This window comes from Schistocerca nitens, chromosome 5, assembly GCF_023898315.1.
Source record: "Schistocerca nitens isolate TAMUIC-IGC-003100 chromosome 5, iqSchNite1.1, whole genome shotgun sequence".
Classification (NCBI taxonomy): Eukaryota; Metazoa; Arthropoda; class Insecta; order Orthoptera; family Acrididae; genus Schistocerca; species Schistocerca nitens.
The window spans coordinates 96,509,252-96,532,024 of NC_064618.1; the positions used below are offsets into that span (position 1 = coordinate 96,509,252).

The 22,773-nt window shown below is 46.6% G+C and overlaps 1 protein-coding gene and 1 pseudogene across 7 annotated transcripts in view; both read left to right on the plus strand.

Annotated features, from left to right (window-relative positions):
- LOC126259903 (adipokinetic hormone/corazonin-related peptide receptor variant I) overlaps positions 1-22,773 on the plus strand; it is a 1,084,372-nt gene that overhangs the window by 44,886 nt on the left and 1,016,713 nt on the right. The gene's annotated exons all lie outside the window — the stretch shown is intronic.
- LOC126261425 (5S ribosomal RNA) lies at positions 8,080-8,197 on the plus strand (annotated as a pseudogene).

A 22,773-nucleotide genomic window follows, 5' to 3' on the forward strand; every position in this document is an offset into this window, starting at 1 on the left:
GTTAAAGTTACCCTACTTGTACACGTAAAATACGCACGTAAAATTCTGTGCGAGGCGAAAAACGCAGCTTAAAAGTGACACAGCACGAAGTGCTACATCTACATAGTTACTCTGCAGTTCACACTTAAGTGCCTGGCAGAGGGTTCATCGAACCATTGTCCGCAGCTCGTGGTCGTGCGGTAGCGTTCTCGCTTCCCGCGCCCGGGTTCCCGGGTTCGATTCCCGGCGGGGTCAGGGATTTTCTCTGCCTCGTGATGACTGGGTGTTGTGTGATGTCCTTCGTTTAGTTAGGTTTAAGTAGTTCTAAGTTCTAGGGGACTGATGACCATATATGTTAAGTCCTATAGTGCTCAGAGCGATTTGAACCATCATCCAACCATTTTCATACTACTTCTCTACCATTCCACTCTCGAATGGCGCGTGGGAAAAGGAACACCTAAATCCTTCCGTTAGAGCTCTGATTTCTCTTATTTTATTATGATGATCATTTCTCCCTGCGTAGGTGGGTGTCAACAAAATATTTTCTCATTCGGAAGAGAAAGTTGGTAATTGGTATTTCGTAAATAGATCTCGCCGCAAAGAAAACCGTCTTTGTTTCAGTGACTGCCTCCCCAACTCGCGTATCATATCAGTGACACTCACACCCCTATTGCGCGGTAACACGAAAGAAGCTGCCATTCTTTGCACTTTTTCGATGTCCTCCGTCAATCCTACCTGGTAAGGATCCCATGCCGCGCAGCAATATTCCAACAAAGGACGGACAAGTGTAATGTAGGCTATGTCTTTAGTGGACTTGTCGCATCTTCTAAGTGTTCTGCCAACAAAGCGCAGTCTTTGTTTCGCCTTCCCCATAATATTATCTATGTGGTCTTTCCAATTTAAGTTGCTCGTAATTGTAATTCCTAGGTGTTTACTTGAATTGACAGCCCTTAGATTTGTGCAATTTATCGTATAAACAAAATTTATCGGATTTCTTTTAGTACCCACTTTTTTTGTTAGTGCTAATTGCCACTTTTCGCACCATAAAGAAATTCTCTCTAGATCATTTAGTAATTGGAGTTGATCGTCAGATGATTTTGCTAGACGGTAAATTATAACGTCATCTGCAAACAATCTAAGGGTGCTGCTCAGATTATCACCTAGATCATTTATATAAATCAGGAACAGCAGTGGAGCCTATGACACTACCTTGCGGAACGCCAGATATTTCCGTTCCACTCAATGATTTACCGTCTATCACTACGAACTGTGACCTTTCTGAGAGGAAATGACGAATCCAGTCCACATACTCCATATGCACGCAATTTCATTAATAGTCGCTTGTGAGGAACAGTATCAAAAGCCTCCTGGAAATCTAGGAATATGGAATCGATGTGAGATCCCTTGTCGACAGCACTCATTACTTCATGGGAATAAAGAGCTAGCTGTGTTTCACAAGAATGATATTTTCTGAAGCCGTCTTGGTTATGTATTAATAAGTCATTTTCTTCAAGGTGATTCATAACGTTGGAGTACAGTATATGCTCCAAAATCCTACTACAAATTGAGGTCAGTTATATGGGTCTGTAATTCAGTGGGTTACTCCTATTTCCTTTCTTGAATGTTGGTGTGACCAGTGCTACATTCCAGTCTATAGGAACAGACCTTTCATCAGTTGAGCGGTTGTATATGATTTCTAAGAAAGGCGCCATTGTGTCTGCATACTCTGAAAGGAACCTGATTGGTATACCATCTGGAACGGAAGATTTCCCTTTCTTAAGTGATCTGAGTTGTTTCGCAACACCAAAGATATCTACGTTTATGCCACTCATGCTAACAGCTGTTTTGGTTTCGAATTCTGGAATATTGGCTTCGTCTTCTTTCGTGAAGGAATTACGGAAAACTATATTTAGTAACTCAGCTTTAGTGGCACCATAATCGGTAACATTTCCATCGCTATCGAGCAGTGACGGCATTGACTGTTTTTTGCCACTGGTATATTTTGCATATGACCAGAATGTCTTTGGGATTTGAGACAATATTTCATTGCGGGAACTATTAAAATCATCTCGCATTGACGTCCGCACTAAATTTCGAGCTTCCGTGAAACTTAGCCAGTCTTGGGTATTTTGCGTTCTTCTGAATTTGGCATGCTTTTTTCGTTGCTTCTGCAACAGTGTTCTGACGAGTTTTGTGTACCATGGTGGATCACTCCCGTCTCTTATTAACTTACGTGGTATGAATCTATCTATTGCTGTCGATACTGTATCTTTGAATTTGAGCCATATCTGGTCTGCATTTCCCTAATTGGCTTGGAAGTAATGGAGACTCTCTCTTAGAAATCAAGCGAATTTTTATCTGCTGTTTTAAATAGAAATGTTTTGCGCTTATTTTTAGTGGTTTTCGTTCATATGGTTTTGAGCCTCGTTATAATGACCTTGTGTTCACTAATCCCTGTATCCGTCATGACGCTCTCTATTAGATTAGGATTATTTGTGACTAAGAGGTCAAGTGTGTTTTCGCAACCATTTAAAATTCGTGTGGGCTCATGAACTAATTGTTCAAAGTAATTCTCAGAGAAAGCATTTAGTACAGATGTTTTCTGCCTACCACCGGCTTTGAATATGTATTTTCGCCAACCAATCGAGGGTAGATTGAAGTCTCCACCAATTATAACTGTATGAGTAGGGTACCTATTTGTAATGAGATTCAAGTTTTCGTTTGATGCGTTCAGCTACTATATAATTTGAGTCGCGTGGTCGGTAGAAGGAGCCAGTTATTATTTTGGTACGGTTGTTGAGTATAACTTCTACCCATAGTAATTCGCAGGAACCATCTATTTCAACTTCACTACAGGACGAACTACTACCACCACCTGCTTTATTTAATCTATCCTTTCTTAACACGGTTTGCGCCTCTATAAAAATATTGGCAGAATTTATCTCCGGCTATAGCCAGCTTTCTGTTCCTATAACGATTTCAGCTTCAGTGCTTTCTATCAGCGCTTGAAGCTGTGGTACGTTTCCAACACACCTGCGACAATTTACAACTACACTACTGGCCATTAAAATTGCTACACCAATAAGACAAGCACATGATAAACGGGTATTCATTGGATCAATATATTATACTAGAACTGACATGTGATTACATTTTCACGCAATTTGGGTGCATATATCCTGAGAAATCAGTACCCAGAACAATCACCTCTAGTCGTAATAACGACATTGATGCGCCTGGGAATTGAGTCAAACAGAGCTTGGATGGCGTGTACAGGTAAGCTGCCCACGCAGCTCCAACACGATACCACAGTTCATCAAGAGTAGTGACTGGTGTATTGTGACGAGCCAGTTGCTCACCGCGATGTCGCCAAACACGGATGCGACCATCATGATGCTGTAAACAGAACCTGGATTCATCCGAAAAAATGACGTTTTGCCATTCGTGCACCCAGGTTCGTCGTTGAGTACACCATCGCAGGCGCTCCTGTCTGTGATGCAGCGTCAAGGGTAACCACAGCTATAGTCTCCGGGCTGATAGTCCATCCTGCTGCACACGTCGTCGAACTGTTCGTGCAGATGGTTGTTGTCTTGCAAACGTCCCCATCTGTTGACTCAGGGATCGAGACGTGGCTGCACGACCCGTTACAGCCATGCGGATAAGATGCCTGTCCTCTCAACTGCTAGTGATACGAGGCCGTTGGGATCCAGCACGGCGTTCCGTATTACCCTCCTTAACCCACCGATTCCATATTCTGCTAACAGTCATTGGATCTCGACCAACACGAGCAGCAATGTCGCGGGACGATAAACCGCAATCGCGAGAGGCTACAATCCGACCTTTACCAAAATCGGAAACGTGATGGTACGCATTTCTCCTCCTTACACGAGGCATCACAGCAACGTTTCACCAGGCAACGCCGGTCAACTGCCGTTTGTGTGTGAGAAATCGGTGCGAAACTTTCATCATGTCAGCACGTTGTAGGTGTCGCCACCGGCGCCAACCTTGTGTGAATGCTCTGAAAAGCTAATCATTTGCATATCACAGCATCTTCTTCCTGTCGGTTAAATTTCGCGTCTGTAGCACGTCATCTTACTGGAGTACCAATTTTAATGGTCAGTAGTGTACAATACCGACTGTCTAACCTAAAAAACCGCCCAGTCCACGCTACACAGCCCCTGCTACACGTGTATCCGCCTCCTGTGTGTAATGGACACCTGACCTATTTAGCGGAACCCTACGGCGTAAGTCGAGGAATCTGCAGCCTGCACGGTCGCAGAACCGTCTGAGCGACTGATTCAGACGCTCCACTCGGCTCTCTACCAAAGATCCGCAATCAGTCCTGTCGACGATACTGCAGATGGTGAGCTCCGCCTTCATCTCGCTAGCAAGACTGGCAGTCTTCACCAATTCAGATAGCGGCCGGAAACAATGGAGAATCTCTTCTGATCCGTAGCGACACAAGTCATTAGTGCCGACATGAACCACCATCTGCAGTTGACTGCACCCTGTACCCGTCATGGCAACCGGAAGGACCCTTTCCACTTCTTGGATGACTCCCACCGGTATGCACACGGAGTGCACATTGGCTTTCTTCCCGTCCTTAGCTGCCATATCCCTAAGGGGCTCCATCACTCGCCTAGCATTGGAGCTCCCAATGACAAGCAATCCGACCTTCTGCGCTTGTCCGGACCTCTCAGGAAGACCGGCCACTGCCGCAACAGGCGAGGCCGCCCTTGCTGGCTCAGAAGTACTTTCAGCAATGGGCAGCAACTCAAACCTGTTACGGAGGCGTAAGGGTACAGTCTTGTGGCCAGCACCAACTTTCGCCTTCTGCCAAGGGAGTCGCGACCCCGCCACGGTTCGCCAATCACCGTCATACAAGTGTCGACAGGCAGGGACATCCGAATCCGAGGGCGCAGTGGCAGCAGAGATCCCAGGCGATGCTACAGGTTCCAGAGGCGCCAGAGCGCTCGCCTCGGGTGACCCAGTGTCTGGAGCCTGTCGACCACGGCCAACACAGCTTCCAGCTGTTTACGGACGGTGGCCAATACCCTTTGAATCGGCACACAACAGGCGCAGTCCCTATCCATCTTTTATCTCAAAAGCCGTTCAAAAGAAACAGCTGACTGATGACTACGCGTATTAACACTACACGGGTACTAAAACGCGATGCCACAACTCTCAAATCTATAGAACGCCCTAAATTTGTGAATTAAACTATGCAAGTACCCAAAACCACGCAAAGAAATTAAGTATTAAACTACGAAACAAATAAGTGAGCTAAGAGTACGACTTGCTGCTGGCTGCTGCTGATCCAGAGGCGACAGGGAGCTCTCTGGCTGTGACCAAACGACACTGACCTTTCAAAACAAAAACAGATGACTGACGACTACGCGAATTTACACTATTCAGGTATTAAAACGCGATGCTGTAAAGTGTCTCCGTTCTCATCAGAAGGGCTCTGGGAACCCCACGATGGAAAATTTTTGTGCACATAAAATCCCGTTTGAGGTATAAAATTATATAGTTTTGCGTTGAAATGAAATGATCGTGTGGCATTAGGCCGGGAGGCCCCATCCGGCGAAGTTAGGCCGCCAGGTGAAGTGATATTTCAGGTGACATTACAGTGGGTGACTTGCACGTCGGCGATGATGAGGACAACACAACACCCATTCCACGAGTGCATAAAATCTCCAGTCCGCCCGGGAATCGAACCAGAGCCCACTGCATGGTAGGCTAACACGTTACCTCTCAGCTAAGCAGACAGACAAGTTTGGCGTTATTTTAATGTTACATTCTACTGGCCTTTAAAGCGGTTACCATATGAGTGACGTCCACTGCTGTAGCAGGGAAAAGAAGGGAACACACAAAAGTCGACTGTTATCCCGTTTATTAAAAGTCTCTGACTGCAAAGTGGTGTGTTAGCTGCCTCAGGCTACCTTACTCAACACCTTTAAAAATTTTCGGAAAAATTTGGCATGCGAACATATTCGCGTTTTTTATGCTGAGAAGGGGACGATGGAAAATACGAGGCAGTGGTTGTGGTATAGAAAGAGTGAAGGAGCCAATGGCAGTGTGAGACAAAGAGAGGGAGACAATGGCAGTGGAACAGGGTTGACAGAACAATGTTAGGAAAAGAGTGAAGGAGAGGATTAAAGGATTAAAGGGAGGACAAGGTGGATGTGGGTGAGAGCCTATGATAATTAGAGACAGTGTCCATGCAAGAGAGAGAGAGAGAGAGAGAGAGAGAGAGAGAGAGAGAGAGAGAGAGTGCAGCAGAAGGAGTGAATGAGATAGTGGCAGTAAGAGAGAGCAAGATGAAGAAAGTGACGGTGGGAGGAGGTAGTAGTAGTAAAACTAAAAGAATGGGACTATGACCTTGAGACAGGGGACGGTAACAGAGCCTCGTAAGGGATAATGAGTGAATGAGGATGGCAAAGTGAGTGTGGATGGGTGTGAGCGACTTACAGCGATGGAGTAGTAGGTCCGAGAGACTTACAATTGGGGCAGCCTGTGGGAGTGGAAGTCAGTTGCATGTTGAAGAAAGTGCGAATGTGGTCGCATGCCAAAATTTTAGATTATTTTTAAAGGTGCTGAGGAAGGTAGAATGGGGCAGCTTGTACCCCACTTTTCAATCGGTCTATCAATAAACAGGACCCTAATCCCCTTTTTATGCTCCGATATGAGCAATTTATGCTGCTTGCTATGTACGCTGGCGAGCCAAAAATCTACATCTACATCTATATATATTCTCCGCAAGAGACCGTATGCTGCGTGGTGGAGGGTGCCCTCTGTCACCTAGTCATTTCCTTTCTTGTCCACTCGCAAACACAGCGAGGAAAAAAGACTATGTATATGCCTCGGTAAGAGCCCGAATTTCTGTTATCTTCGCGGTCCTTATGCGAAATTTACATTGGCGACAGTAGAATCGTTGTGTGGCGAGGATCAATTACACGTTTTCTAAATATTGTCAATAGTGTTCGCGAAAATAACATCGCTTTCCTCGAGAGGTTCTCTCTTGAATTCACGAAGCATCTCCGTAATTCTAGCATGAGTAACGTACAGGTAACAAATATAGCAGCCCCTCTATGAATTCAGAATGAGATTTTCACTCTGCAGCGGAGTGTGCGCTGATATGAAAGTTCCTGGCAGATTAAAACTGTGTGCCCGACCGAGACTCGAACTCGGGACCTTTGCCCTTCGCGGGCAAGTGCTCTACCATCTGAGCTACCGAAGCATGACTCACGCCCGGTCCTCACAGCTTCACTTCTGCCAGTATCTCGTCTCCTACCTTCCAAACTTTACAGAAGCTCTCCTGCGAAACCTAGCAGAACTAACACTCCTGAAAGAAAGGATACTGCGGAGACATGGCTTAGCCGCAGCCTGGGGGATGTTTCCAGAATGATATACTGGCAGAAGTAAAGCTGTGAGGACCGGGCGTGAGTCGTGCTTCGGTAGCTCAGATGGCAGAGCACTTGCCCGCGAAAGGCAAAGGTCCCGAGTTCGAGTCTCGGTCGGGCACACAGTTTTAATCTGCCAGGAAGTCCCTCTATGAATTGCTTCGATACCTTCTTTTAATCCGACCTAGTAGGATTTACAAACACTCCAGCTGTATTCGAGAATGGGTGGTATTAGTGTTCTATACGCGTTCTCAAAAAATGTTCATGTGTGTGTGAAATCTTATAGGACTTAACTGCTAAGATCATCAGTCCCTAAGCTTACACACTGCTTAACCTAAATTATCCTAAGGACAAACACACACACCCATGCCCGAGGGAGGTCTCGAACCTCCGCCGGGATCAGCCGTACAGTCCATGACTGCAGCGCGTTAAGACCGCTGGACTAATCCAGCGCAGCTACGCGTTCTCCTTTACACATGAACGACAGTTTCCTAAAATACTTCCAGTAATCCGAAGTCCACCATTCCCTTTCTCTACTAGCATCCTTATGTTCTCGTTCGATTCGACATCGCTTTGCATCGTTAGGCCTAGATATTTAGCCGAGGCGACTGTTGACAAGCAGTAGACTAGTAACGTTCTGTTAAGCTTCATAGGATTGATTTTCTACTCTTCATTAACTTAGTTTTCTACATTTAGAGCCAACGGTCTTGCCACAGTGGTAACACCGGTTCCCGTCAGATCAGCGAAGTTAAGAGTTGTCGGGCTGGGGTAGCACTTGGATGGGTGACCACCCGGTCTGCCGAGCGCTGTTGGCAAGTGGGGTGCACTCAGCCCTTGTGAGGCAAACTGAGAAGCGACTTGTTTGAGAAGTAGTGAGTGGCTCCTATTTCGGAAACGGCCGGGAGAGCGGTGTGCTGACCACATGTCCCTCCATATCCGCATCTGGCGACGCCTATGGGTTGAGGATGACACGGCGGCCGGTCGGTACCGTTGGGCCTTCATGGCCTGTTTGAGAGGAGTTTAGTTTAGTTTCTACATTTAGTGGAAGCGGCCATTCATCACAGCGACTAGAAATTTTGTTAAGTCATGATCTTCCTCCTAGACTTACCGATACCTTCCCGCACATCTCAGCATCTCCAGCAAACAGCGGGTTGCTGTCCACTAACGCAGCCAGATCATTTATGTGTACAGAGAATAACAGCAGTCCTATCATACCTTCCTGGAACTCTCCTAGCAGTTGCCTTATTCCTGATAATCACCTTCAGCATAAAGGGCTCCGTTACTTAAGAAGTACTCGAGCCACTCACATATCTGGGAAGCTATTTCACATGCTCGTACTTTCATTAACACTCTGCAGCTTGGCCCTGTGTGTCTCGCCTTCAGAAATCTGATAATATGGAGTCTGCTTGTTGCCCTTCACTCATATTATGGCTACCTGTGTAATAGCACCTTGAAGCATTTTTTGGAAAGACTACAGCATCTATTATGCGTGGCACAGATTCGGCAAGTTGTTGGGATATTTTCGGAGGCATGTGGTAACAGGTGTTCACGCACAGATCGCGCAACAGCCGTAAATTGCGGGCCGGTAGTTTGCAGTCGTGGAGCAGGAGCCTGGAAGTGTTCCACATGTTTTCAGCTGCTTCAGGTCGGGCGAATTTGGTGGCCAAGGCACCAAAGTGAGTTCGCCAGCTTGCTCCTGTAAGCGCTGTAGCACGATTCTGGCCCTGTCGCACGGAAACTTATCCTGCTGGAAGATGCCATCGCTGTTGGAGCAGAATGAAGTGGTGCAGATGGTACGCAGTAATGTTCGCGTAGCCCACAACTATCCTGGTGCCTTCCACTAGCACTACAGGTTCCCTGGAGGTCCAGGTGAAAGTCCCTATGGTATGATACTGCACCCGGTGGCCTGTGTCCGGCGTGCTGTAACTAGTTTTGGATAGCTGTTTGCTTTTCGACCTGGTGTAACAAGGAGCGTGACCCATCCGGTCAGGTGGTGTGTACAGTCTAATGTCGGTAATACCATGACCACAGTAGTCGTAAGTGGCGATGTCGTTGCGTCAGTATGGGAACGCGCAGGGACCGTGTGCTGTGGAGCCCCGTGTTCAACCATGTGCACAGAACGGTGTGCTCCGAAACACTTGTGCCTGCACCGACGTCGCACGTCGCCCATCGTGCTTTACTCATACAGAGCAAACACGTCTCCGACCTCTACGTTCAGCGATGACGTACGAACGTCCAACAGCTCGTTGCTCCCTCTTGCTTTCACCGCCCTTCAACCACTCTCCACTGATAGGCGAGACCAGGGCAAGTTGACACGGATTTCTTTTCGGAGTTTTAAATTTTTTAATTAGATTTATCGTGTTTAAAATTGATTATTCTTGTAAAATGCTTATTAAAGTATTGTTAAATATACTTCCAACTCAACACTACATTTACGAGAGCAATATAATTTTAAATAGACCAAAGTCGAGTGCGTTAACACGTCCGGGTTATGAGGCAGGCGTACGCACCTATAGGGGCAAGTTTACGCATATCATAGGACACATTAATGAGTAAACAAAACACACTACTAAACTTTTCAAAACACGTTGTTTTGACAGCGAACAAAACAGTAGATTTACATAAACCAATTAGTGTGGTAAAATTTTAAAAAAATTATTGGCAGTAAACAAATATTTTGGCGAACTTAGGGTAATATGGCCTACATACAAGTTTGAATGTTAATTAATGCCTGTGAATCGTCACTGTCCCAACTGCCATTTATACACAAAAAAAAAGTTTACTGTGGCAAAATCGCCGTGAGGCAATCTCTTACATCAAAGGCACTCGCCCATTCGTGATTTCTTTTCGCTTAGCTGTATCATTGCAGGCAGTAAACACAAAGACAGTTCATCAGGTTATAAGAGAAAAAAAGAAGTGGACGGGACATTCGTTGAGATGGAAGTGCTTCCTAACAGACGCTTTCGAAGAACTAGTTTGTATGAGGTGATTACGATGAAGGAGAGATACAAAAAGACAGACTGCATGAAGAGAAGTAGAAATTACGCTGACTTGAAGAAAATGGCAGAAGACAGGAGAGTTACGACGTGAAAACCTGCCTTCAAGCAGCACAGTAATGATATCAGCAGTTGGCTTACCCACGGCTTTTTTTTTTTCCTCGGGTTTAGCAGTTTCTTGTCCTAATCAGTCCTTGCTCTCAGAGAATTAATTCTTTCTGCTTCATATTCATTAGATTCAAATAGCATTTTTAGCAATTTGTACCTTTCATTCTCCTGTGCCATCATTTTCTTTAAATTGTGTTTCCAACTGCAATTGTCTTGAAGTTTCCTTGACTGCGGTATCAGAGTGGCAATGCAAAATCGTGCGTAAACGTGTCCCATAGCCGTGTTTGTTAGTATCAGAACTACAGCAGTGACTTTCAGGCTTCCAAATTATGCAGGTATACGTTTTAAAGCAGAATAATTTCCTGTGAAAGAACATGTATTTATCTAATGTCAAGTATCAAATTCATGCTCCCTGGAAAGTACGATATCTGAGTAACAAAATTAACTCACCTTGCACACAAACAGCAGACGCGCGCTATGACCTTCACTCTTCTGGTGGCGTGAAGTTTTTGAGATTCCTCTGTAGATGAGCGCACTAATCTTCCATTGTCGGTAGCGCTCGAGCAACAATGGTTCCGAGAAAAGTGCTCTGATAAGGGAACCCCCCTCAGATATAGTCATAAGTTGGCACAGTGGATAGGCCTTGAAAACCTGAACACAGATCAATCGAGAAAACAGGAAGAAGTTGTGTGGAACTATGAAAAAAATAAGCAAAATATACAAACTGAGTAGTCCATGTGCAAGATAGGCAACATCAAGGACAAGGTGAGCCCAGTAGCGCCGTGGTCCCGTGGTTAGCGTGAGCAGCTGCGGAACGAAAGGTCCTTGGTTCAAATCTTCTCTGGAATGAAAAGTTTAATTTTTTATTTTCAGACAATTATCAAAGTTCAGGTACTCACACATAATCAACTTCGCTCTCCAAAATTCCAGGACATGTTCAGATTCGCTTGGACATATGAAGGATTTGACAGTGTACACACGAAAAAATTTGAAAACGTTAAAAACATATGTTTTGACAGAGCACAGGGAAAACTGTGCGACTGTGAAACTGTTGGATTCATTTGTTGCAGTTTATGTGACAAACTCTTATGTTTTAATCACTTTTTTGGGAGTTATTATGACATCCACAAGAAAACCTAAATCGGGCAAGGTCGTATAGAATACACCAGACGTGTTTTCCTGTGGAGGAATCGGTTGACCTACGACCTTGCGATCAAATGTTTTCGGTTCCAATTGGAGAGGCACGTCCTTTCGTCTACTAATCGCACGGTTTTGCGGTGCGGTCGCAAAACACGGATACTAAACTTATTACAGTGAACAGAGACGTCAATGAACGAACGGACAGATTATAAATTTGCGAAAATAAAGAAGTAAAAATTTTGGCCCAAGGGAAGACTTGAAGCAAGGACCTATCGTTTCGCAGCTGCTCACGCTAACCACGGGACCACGGCGCTACTGAGGCCACACTGTCCTTGTTGTTGCATGTGTTGCACATGGACTACTCAGTTTGTATATTTTGCTTATTTTTTTTCATAGTTCCACACAACTTCTTCCTGTTTTCTCGATTGATCTGTGTTGAGTTTCTCAAGGCCTATCCACTGTGCCAACTTATAACTAAATCTGAGGAGGGTTCGATGGGGAGGTTCCCTTGTGAGTAACCGCGCCTCGTGCGTAAACGTGCACCGGTCTCCCCTACTCATGGCAATAACACGCGCGCGAACAGCCGACCACCTTCGCCGTTTCCGAGATGGTTGTGCTCAGGCTATAAAGGTACAGCTGTCGATACTGTAGGTGATGAATCCACTCTGCCATTTCTCACCTTTGCTCGTGTGGAGTAGCATCGCTGACGTGGGAACGCAGGGTGCGGTTTGGCGCCAATCGATAGTTTCGGCGAGAGTTAGTCGAACCTGAGGAATCCTACAGGGCAGGTCCCTGGTGGTCGCATAAAAGTGAACTACTTTCGTGGCGACGTAATACCATTTCCGTATTGAGTGAGACATTTACATTAAGAGTGGTGTAACCAAGCAAAACAAAAGTTCTTTTTTTGTAAAATTTCGTTAGTATCTTACTTACATAGATAATTCAACATCGTTAATGGGTAATGTCTTGACACACACTAAGAAGAAGAAAAACAGGAATCATCCGAATGGGACGAAAGTCGTTAGATGTGATATACACTCACGTTCAGAAAAAGCAGAAAGCCTTAAACAGCTAGATAGGACGTTCATATTCACAGCGTATATACATATCCCCTGCAGAAATGATTAGCATTTGAATCATGACGCCCCGCGGGTTCAAGATAAACAATAATATCGCAGCGCAACACCACCTACGAGTAAAATGTGCGTGCGGCTATCGTTGTCGCTCCAAACCGAAGGTAATGGATCACTGTGACTTGACAGACGTGCAGGATGCCTCGTAGACGTATGCACGACCCGTGTCATCAAATAAGTGAGTTTGGAAGAGGCTGCATTGTTGGCATGAGTGAATCTGATGCATTCATCCGAGAATTTGCTGCTCGTGTAGGACGATGTGTTTCGGCGCAGTGCAACGGGTGTGTGCAAAATGGTTCACGGAAAACCGTACAACACAACGACACGGACCAGGTCGCACCACCCATACCAGCAGCCGAGGAGATTGGCATCTCATCCGAATGCTATTGCAGTACATATCTGCGTCCTCCTCGGCTCTGGCGCAACACTGGAACAGTGTAACACATCGTACACCATCAGGGATGACAGTCCATCGCCGTTTATCACGGCGTGGCTTATGTGCACGTCGTCCACTTCTCGGCCTACCTTCGACGAATGTGCAGAACCATGCTAGGCTGCAATGGTGTATGGAATGATGTCACAGGGGACAGGAATGGCATCAGATAGTGTTTTCGGACGACTCCAGGTTCTGTTTCTCTGAAAATGATGTCCACATTTGGGTTCGCCGTAGACAAGGGGAACGGCGATTGCGTTATGATGTGGGGTCCTACTGGGTTCAACGACAAATCACAATCAGTGCGTGTCTAGGACACTGTGACCCGTGTGGCCTGCACGAATGACATCCTGCGACCCGTACCCGTACCCTTTCTGGACAATACCCCTGAAGCAACTCTTCAGCAAGACAATGCACGACGACATGTTGCTGCACGAACACGTACCTCCTTCGTGTCACGGGATGTCAGCCTTTTGCTCTGGTCCGCCGTATCACCATACTTGACGACAATCGAAAACGTGTGGGGTATTGTGAAACAGGTGCAGTGCTGTGACCGAATGCCAACTACCACAGGTGGACTTCGGCACCAGGTAACTACAGCATACGTGGCTATGCCGCAGGACCCCATTCGCGCCTTATACACGTCGACGTCATCAGCGATGGAACGAGTTATCAGGGCCCATGGCGGACCCTGTGCCTACTAGACAACAGAACACATGCTGAAATGAGGTGAATGAAATGCTAATCGCCGGCCGTTGTGGCCGTGCGGTTCTAGGCGCTTCAGTCCGGAACCGCGCTGCTGCTACGGTCGCAGGTTCGAATCCTGCCTCGGGCATGGGTGTCTGTGATGTCCTTAGGTTAGTTACAGGGTGTTTCAAAAATGACCGGTATATTTGCAACGGCAATAAAAACTAAACGAGCAGCGATAGAAATACACCGTTTGTTGCAATATGCTTGGGACAACAGTACATTTTCAGGCGGACAAACTTTCGAAATTACAGTAGTTACAATTTTCAACAACAGATGGCGCTGCAAGTGATGTGAAAGATATAGAAGACAACGCAGTCTGTGGGTGCGCCATTCTGTATGTCGTCTTTCTGCTGTAAGCGTGTGCTGTTCACAACATGCAAGTGTGCTGTAGACAACATGGTTTATTCCTTAGAACAGAGGATTTTTCTGGTGTTGGAATTCCACCGCCTAGAACACAGTGTTGTTGCAACAAGACGAAGTTTTCAACGGAGGTTTAATGTAACCAAAGGACCGAAAAGCGATACAATAAAGGATCTGTTTGAAAAATTTCAACGGACTGGGAACGTGACGGATGAACGTGCTGGAAAGGTAGGGCGACCGCGTACGGCAACCACAGAGGGCAACGCGCAGCTAGTGCAGCAGGTGATCCAACAGCGGCCTCGGGTTTCCGTTCGCCGTGTTGCAGCTGCGGTCCAAATGACGCCAACGTCCACGTATCGTTTCATGCGCCAGAGTTTACACCTCTATCCATACAAAATTCAAACGCGGCAACCCCTCAGCGCCGCTACCATTGCTGCACGAGAGACATTCGCTAACGATATAGTGCACAGGATTGATGACGGCGATATGCATGTGGGCAGCATTTGGTTTACTGACGAAGCTTATTTTTACCTGGACGGCTTCGTCAATAAACAGAACTGGCGCATATGGGGAACCGAAAAGCCCCATGTTGCAGTCCCATCGTCCCTGCATCCTCAAAAAGTACTGGTCTGGGCCGCCATGTCTTCCAAAGGAATCATTGGCCCATTTTTCAGATCCGAAACGATTACTGCATCACGCTATCTGGACATTCTTCGTGAATTTGTGGCGGTACAAACTGCCTTAGACGACACTGCGAACACCTCGTGGTTTATGGAAGATGGTGCCCGGCCACATCGCACGGCCGACGTCTTTAATTTCCTGAATGACTATTTCGATGATCGTGTGATTGCTTTGGGCTATCCGAAACATACAGGAGGCGGCGTGGATTGGCCTCCCTATTCGCCAGACATGAACCCCTGTGACTTCTTTCTGTGGGGACACTTGAAAGACCAGGTGTACCGCCAGAATCCAGAAACAATTGAACAGCTGAAGCAGTACATCTCATCTGGATCTGAAGCCATTCCGCCAGACACGTTGTCAAAGGTTTCGGGTAATTTCATTCAGAGACTACGCCATATTATTGCTACACATGGTGGATATGTGGAAAATATCGTACTATAGAGTTTCCCAGACCGCAGCGCCATCTGTTGTTGAAAATTGTAACTACTGTAATTTCGAAAGTTTGTCTGCCTGAAAATGTACTGTTGTCCCAAGCATATTGCAACAAACGGTGTATTTCTATCGCTGCTCGTTTAGTTTTTATTGCCGTTTCAAATATACCGGTCATTTTTGAAACACCCTGTAGGTTTAAGTAGTTCTAAGTCTAGGGGGCTGATGACCTCAGATGTTAAGTCCCATAGTGCTCAGAGCCATTTGATCCATTTGAAATGCTTATCATTTCTGCAGAACATACTAATTTACATGTCCTGTTAACATGAACGTCCTATCTCTAATCGTTCAAGGTGTTCTTTTTTTCTGAACATGAATGTACATGTATGGACAAACAAATGATTACAATTTCAGAAAAGTTGGATGGTTTGTTAAAGAGAAAATAGTTTCACCAATAATGCTTTGGTCCACCTCTGGCGTGGCACTGACTAATAGAGTTGTTGGATATCCTCGTGAGGGATATAGTACCAAATTACATGTAACTGGTGAGTTAGATCGTCAAAATACCAACGTAGTCGGAGGGCCCTATTCATAGTGCGACTGCGGAGAGATCGGCGACCATGCTGGCCAAAGTAGGGTTTGGAAAGGACTTAGACAAGTGATAGAAACCCACCGTTTGCGAGCGGGCATTACGTTGCTGAAATGTAAGCTCAAGATGGCTTGCCATTAAGGGCAAGAAAACGTGGCTTAGAATATGGTCGACGAACCGATGTGCTGTAAGGGTGCTGCGGATGACAATCAATGGGGTTCTGCTATGAAAAGAAATGGCACCAAAAACCTTCATCATTCCTTGTTGCTGGGCCATATCGCGGGCGACAGAGGGTTGTATCCCACTGCTGTCAGAAGTCTCGAAACACGTCTTCACAGGTCACCTCCGGGCTCATTTCGAAGCGGGACTCATCACTGAAGACAATTCTACTCCAGTCAGTAAGAATCCAGGCCCCGAGTGTTAATGTGCTAAACTCATTTAAACAACTCATAATGATGCTAATACTTTGCGCGCAATCAGGAACTGATACGTGTTCTTCAGGTGTAAGTGTGCCCTTCTATGCTGTCATAACCGACCAGTCCTATGCCTACTACCAGGTGGTTATAATAAAAATACAACTACTTACGGAGGTCCATTGTAGGATGTAATTATCGAATGGCAATGAAACTTGGTAGATATTAGAAGGCGTTAATGCGGAACTGATTTACGCTGGGAAAAATTAGTTCCAATTTCGGCCACTAGGTGTAAATCTGGCACTGCAGCTGCTCGTCGTCTACTGTGTTCATATTGAGCAAACTGTCTAAATGCTGTTTATTAATACCAGCATGATGTCTTTATTACTTATTTGACCTTTTGAGTCCATGTCCCGATCCTAATCCATTACATACAGAAACATTTCTATACGTCTTACATGCATTCGCAACGCCAGATTTTGCACCTGGTGACGAAAACTGGAACTAATTTTTTCCAGCGTAAATAGGTTCGTTATTAACGCGTACGATAATCACAGCACTCTCTGGACTCTGTGAGTTGCTGCAAGATAGTTTCAACCACTCAGTATGTGCAGGGAGCCTGATAACTGCACATCTTTATAATTAAAGAGGAGGAGCGTCTTAAAAGGCGCTCTCCCGTTACAATCCACCCTATGTCGGAGTCACTGTCATCAGTGGACTTCCACACTTGCAGCCCGTACTGTCGCTAGACTGTTTCTCCATCTTCTCTTCTCCGCTCATACATTTGCGCGCATTCAGCTTCGTGGTGGCCACTGATGGTAATATTTGAGCTACTGGCCGTACATCTTCTGAGTGAAGAGACTACGAAATTAGTGTTAGACTTTTAAACTTGACTCACATAGAACAGACACCTGATCACTGTTCTCCGCTGCCTAAATATACTCTCAAAGAATTAGTAACATTTTTGAAACTTCGTTGTACCCCTCATTGCGGCACGTAAGTTTAAAATTTGGCTCAAAGGAGCCTAAGACCACACATTGAATGGTGTTAAAGCATGGCCCTCTGCGACGTATCCATCGGTCTCGGCGACACTTAAAACAGGAAGGTGTAGACGATGGGATACTGATGTCACATTGGCCCAACGCCATCGTGGACACGTCATAAGATGGGGAAGTCGTCACACCACTTCTTTTGATATCTGTGCGATGGGGGTTAGAATCGCAACTCTCAGCACTGGAATTCTGCGGTTTTCTTATGGGTGGCCGAGGAAAACATTTCAGGCATTCCGTCACCCAGAATCAACACGAGAAAGGCATAGGAGATGGCATAAGGAGCGTCAATGAAACCACCCCTTTTCTTGGGACGTCGATTCCCGCACATTTCGCAGTCGAAAACGACAGTTCGCTGTGTGGAAAGCAACGGGAAGGTCTTATTCACACTACTGACACCCTTCCTCACCCCAGACCTGCGGTTCCCAACAAAATGTTCTCGAGGACCCCCTCATCGAGGATCACTGGTACCTTGTCATATCACAGAATCAAGTACCTAAAAGAACCAAATTAAGAGTCTTTTTATACGTTTTCTATTTTTGATACTTAGAAAAAACATTGACATATTTATTGTTGAAAAAATATTGAGCAGCCAAAACGAAAAATCTCTTACTATACGAAATACACTCCTGGAAATGGAAAAAAGAACACATTGACACCGGTGTGTCAGACCCACCATACTTGCTCCGGACACTGCGAGAGGGCTGTACAAGCAATGATCACACGCACGGCACAGCGGACACACCAGGAACCGCGGTGTTGGCCGTCGAATGGTGCTAGCTGCGCAGCATTTGTGCACCGCCGCCGTCAGTGTCAGCCAGTTTGCCGTGGCATACGGAGCTCCATCGCGGTCTTTAACACTGGTAGCATGCCGCGACAGCGTGGACGTGAACCGTATGTGCAGTTGACGGACTTTGAGTGAGGGCGTATAGTGGGCATGCGGGAGGCCGGGTGGACGTACCGCCAAATTGCTCAACACGTGGGGCGTGAGGTCTCCACAGTACATCGATATTGTCGCCAGTGGTCGGCGGAAGGTGCACGTGCCCGTCGACCTGGGACCGGACCGCAGCGACGCACGGATGCACGCCAAGACCGTAGGATCCTACGCAGTGCCGTAGGGGACCGCACCGCCACTTCCCAGCAAATTAGGGACACTGTTGCTCCTGGGGTATCGGCGAGGACCATTCGCAACCGTCTCCATGAAGCTGGGCTACGGTCCCGCACACCGTTAGGCCGTCTTCCGCTCACGCCCCAACATCGTGCAGCCCGCCTCCAGTGGTGTCGCGACAGGCGTGAATGGAGGGACGAATGGAGACGGGTCGTCTTCAGCGATGAGAGTCGCTTCTGCCTTGGTGCCAATGATGGTCGTATGCGTGTTTGGCGCCGTGCAGGTGAGCGCCACAATCAGGAGTGCATACGACCGAGGCACACAGGGCCAACACCCGGCATCATGGTGTGGGGAGCGATCTCCTACACTGGCCGTACACCACTGGTGATCGTCGAGGGGACACTGAATAGTGCACGGTACATCCAAACCGTCATCGAACCCATCGTTCTACCATTCCTAGACCGGCAAGGGAACTTGCTGTTCCAACAGGACAATGCACGTCCGCATGTATCCCGTGCCACCCAACGTGCTCTAGAAGGTGTAAGTCAACTACCCTGGCCAGCAAGATCTCCGGATCTGTCCCCCATTGAGCATGTTTGGGACTGGATGAAGCGTCGTCTCACGCGGTCTGCACGTCCAGCACGAACGCTGGTCCAACTGAAGCGCCAGGTGGAAATGGCATGGCAAGCCGTTCCACAGGACTACATCCAGCATCTCTACGATCGTCTCCATGGGAGAATATCAGCCTGCATTGCTGCGAAAGGTGGATATACACTGTACTAGTGCCGACATTGTGCATGCTCTGTTGCCTGTGTCTATGTGCCTGTGGTTCTGTCAGTGTGATCATGTGATGTATCTGACCCCAGGAATGTGTCAATAAAGTTTCCCCTTCCTGGGACAATGAATTCACGGTGTTCTTATTTCAATTTCCAGGAGTGTATATTTAATATATTTTTTATTCTAATAGCATCTTGCGGACCCCTCTGGCATAGCTCTCCGACCCCTGGGGGTCCGCGGACCACCTGTTGGGAACCACTGCCGCACACTATTCGACAATTCCCTAAAGATATTGTGGCCCAGCGACCCCATTGAACTTGATACCTCTGTTTGAAGTACTGTAAAAGCAGTTTTTGCTCTGGTGTACAGGATGGAACAACCAGGGACATTTCAGAACTTCGACTAAATTTGAATGTGATATGAAGCACCAAATGGTGTTTATGCTTTTTCACTCCTCCTGCTTGACATCTACCTGTGGAATGATCACAGGGCGATGCGACACTGCGGGTGCTTGAAGCAAACAGCAAAGGTTTCCTCTAAGCTCCCCCACTCCCACAATATCCTCAGTGCCATTCGCACACCACTCTTCAGCACTTAAAAACTGTACCTGTATAGACAAAAGCCTGAGTGATTTCTAGGCGCCTGCCTGCAGGTATCCCTCAAATTCCGCTTGCCCAAAAGCAGGCACATGCACAGAAGTGTAATGCAACTCATCTGCGCGCAGGTCTCTAGGAATCAGTCAATGGTTGTCTCTGTACAGCACATTTTTAAAGTGCTCAACAAAGTTGTGCAATTGGCTCCACAGGTGTTGCCGAACTGAGGGGGGGGGGGGGGAAGGGGGAGGGGCGTATCTTTGGGGGACCATTTCCCATTTTATTTATGAACTTGTCAGTTTGTACCACCCTGTGATTACCGCACAGGGGAGTGCAAAACGGAAAGCTAGAAAACCGTAAACGTCCTTATGTGCCGGGATTCGCATTCAAACTTAGTAGAATCGTTTTGAATGGTCGCTAGTAGTTCCACCCTCTATACCAGAACAAGAACTGCAAATCATGTTCAATGAGATTGAGGCACCAGTATGTACTTAGAAAAGGGTTGAGTCGTCCAGGGGGCGCCAGCTGTGTCAAAGGTAATCAAAAACGTCCTGTTGCATATCACACTTAAACCTGTCCTTTTCAGCGCGAAATGTGTGTAAATTTATGCAGAAAAGGAAGGGGTGTTTTAATTGAAGCCCACTATACCAAATCCAGAGCGGTTTCCCGTTTCGCTTCTGAGCGACGGTGTGTGTGAAATGTTTTCCTCTGCCACACGTAAATAAGATCGCGTGATTTCAACACTTGGCGTCACGTTTATGACCTCCATCGCAGAGGCAGTAGGAAAAAGGGTGAAATTTGGATAAGAGGGTCTGTGACGTACTTTCTATCGTGCGACACGTCCACAGTGGCTCTGAGCAGAATTTTGGAGAATTTTAGTGCAAATGAGACGTTATTAATACACCTTACATCTAACATGAACTTCTGAGCTCTGGCGTTTCCTTCGCATGTGTCGATAACTTGCTTTAGAAGCGTCGCCGAGAACAATGGTGCCAGCTTTTGCACTATTAGAGAGGCAGGTTTAGGCACCTAGGAGTCAAAATTAATGCTATATTTCGTTAATTACGGGGTTTCAAGAAAGTGACTCCTTAAGTGTGCTGTGCAGTGTGCTTGGTGCATCGCTTGCCCTCAACGTCACCAGAAAACATTCAATTTGGCGGTCGGTAGTGGTCACAATATTTTGGGTCATTAGTGTAGATCGTCTGTGCGATGACGCTACGAAAATTATCTTAGACTTTTGAAACTGAGTGTAGTAGAACATATAGTTAATTACCATTTTCTGCTGTCTAAATGCAAGGTGTAGTTACACTGATGTGATCGCCGCATATGTTCGACGACAACTGGGGGTAACCACTCAAGACAGCAGGTGGCAGCACTAGCAGTGGGCGGCCTATAAAGCGTGTCAGAGGAAGCGGAAAACAGTCATTGTTGCAATGCGGAAACGGAGTGGTTTATCTGACGTCCAAAGGATCTGACCGTTGGCTTTCGCCCCAAGGGAGGAACCATTTCGGAAACGGCAAAATCTGTGAACTGTTCGTGTGTCACCATGTTTAAAGTATACCGTGCATGGGGAAATGGCACTATCCAAAACTGGGATCGAGGCAACTGTGGTGAACGACGGCTGTCGAAATGTGTACGGGCGAATAGACGTAAAACTGTTGACAACTGACCACCCACATGAACCAAGGGGCTTCCAACAGCGTGTCATTAACTACATTTCAGCGAAAGTTGCTGAAAACGGGCCACCACATCAGGCGCCTGGTTCATACAGCCATGCTGACTGCTGTTAATCGGCAACGAAGACTGGAATCTGCAGGCCAGTACCGAAATAGGACATCCACTGAGTGGTGACAGATGGCCTTTTCGGATGAATTACGATTCGTGCTAAGATGGTCTTCAGCGTATATGCCGTGAAACGGTCTTCTGCGATTATGCCGTGAAATGTGTGAAAGCAAAGGGGCCCAAGCACAAGGAGGGAGCGTTGTGGTCTGGGGGATGCTTTTTGTCACTCCTTGTGTGATCTCAACATACTGGATGGCACAGTGGATCAACACAAATATGTATACTACTGGCCATTAAAATTGCTACACCGAGAAGAAATGAAGATGATAAACGGGTATTCATTGGACAAATATATTATACTAGAACTGACATGTGGTTACATTTTCACGCAATTGGGTGCATAGATCCTAAGAAATCAGTAGCCAGAACAACCACCTCTGGCCGTAATAACGGCCTTGGTATGCCTGGACATTGTCAAACAGAGCTTGGATGGCGAGTACAGGTACAGCTGCCCATGCAGATTCAACACGATACCACAGTTCATCAAGAGTAGTGACTGGCGTATTGTGACGAGCCAGTTGCTCGGCCACCATTGATCAGACGTTTTCAATTGTTGAGAGATCTGGAGAATGTGCTGGCCAGGGCAGCAGTCGAACATTTTCTCTATCTGGAAATGCCCGTACAGGACCTGCAACATGCGGTCGTGCATTATCCTGCTGAAATGTAGGGTTTTGCAGCGATCGAATGGAGGGTAGAGCCACGGGTCGTAACACATCTGAAATGTAACGTCAACTGTTCAGCGTGCCGTCAATGCGAACAAGAGGTGACCGAGACGTGTAACCAATGGCACAATATACCATCACGCCGAGTGATACGTCAGTATGGCAATGACGAATACACGCTTCCAATGTGCGATCACCGCGATGTCGCCAAACACTGTTGCGACCCTCAAGATGCTGTAAACGGAACCTGGATTCATCCGAAAAGATGACGTTTTGCCATTCGTGCATCCAGGTTCGTCGTTGAGTACACCATCGCAAGCGCTCCTGT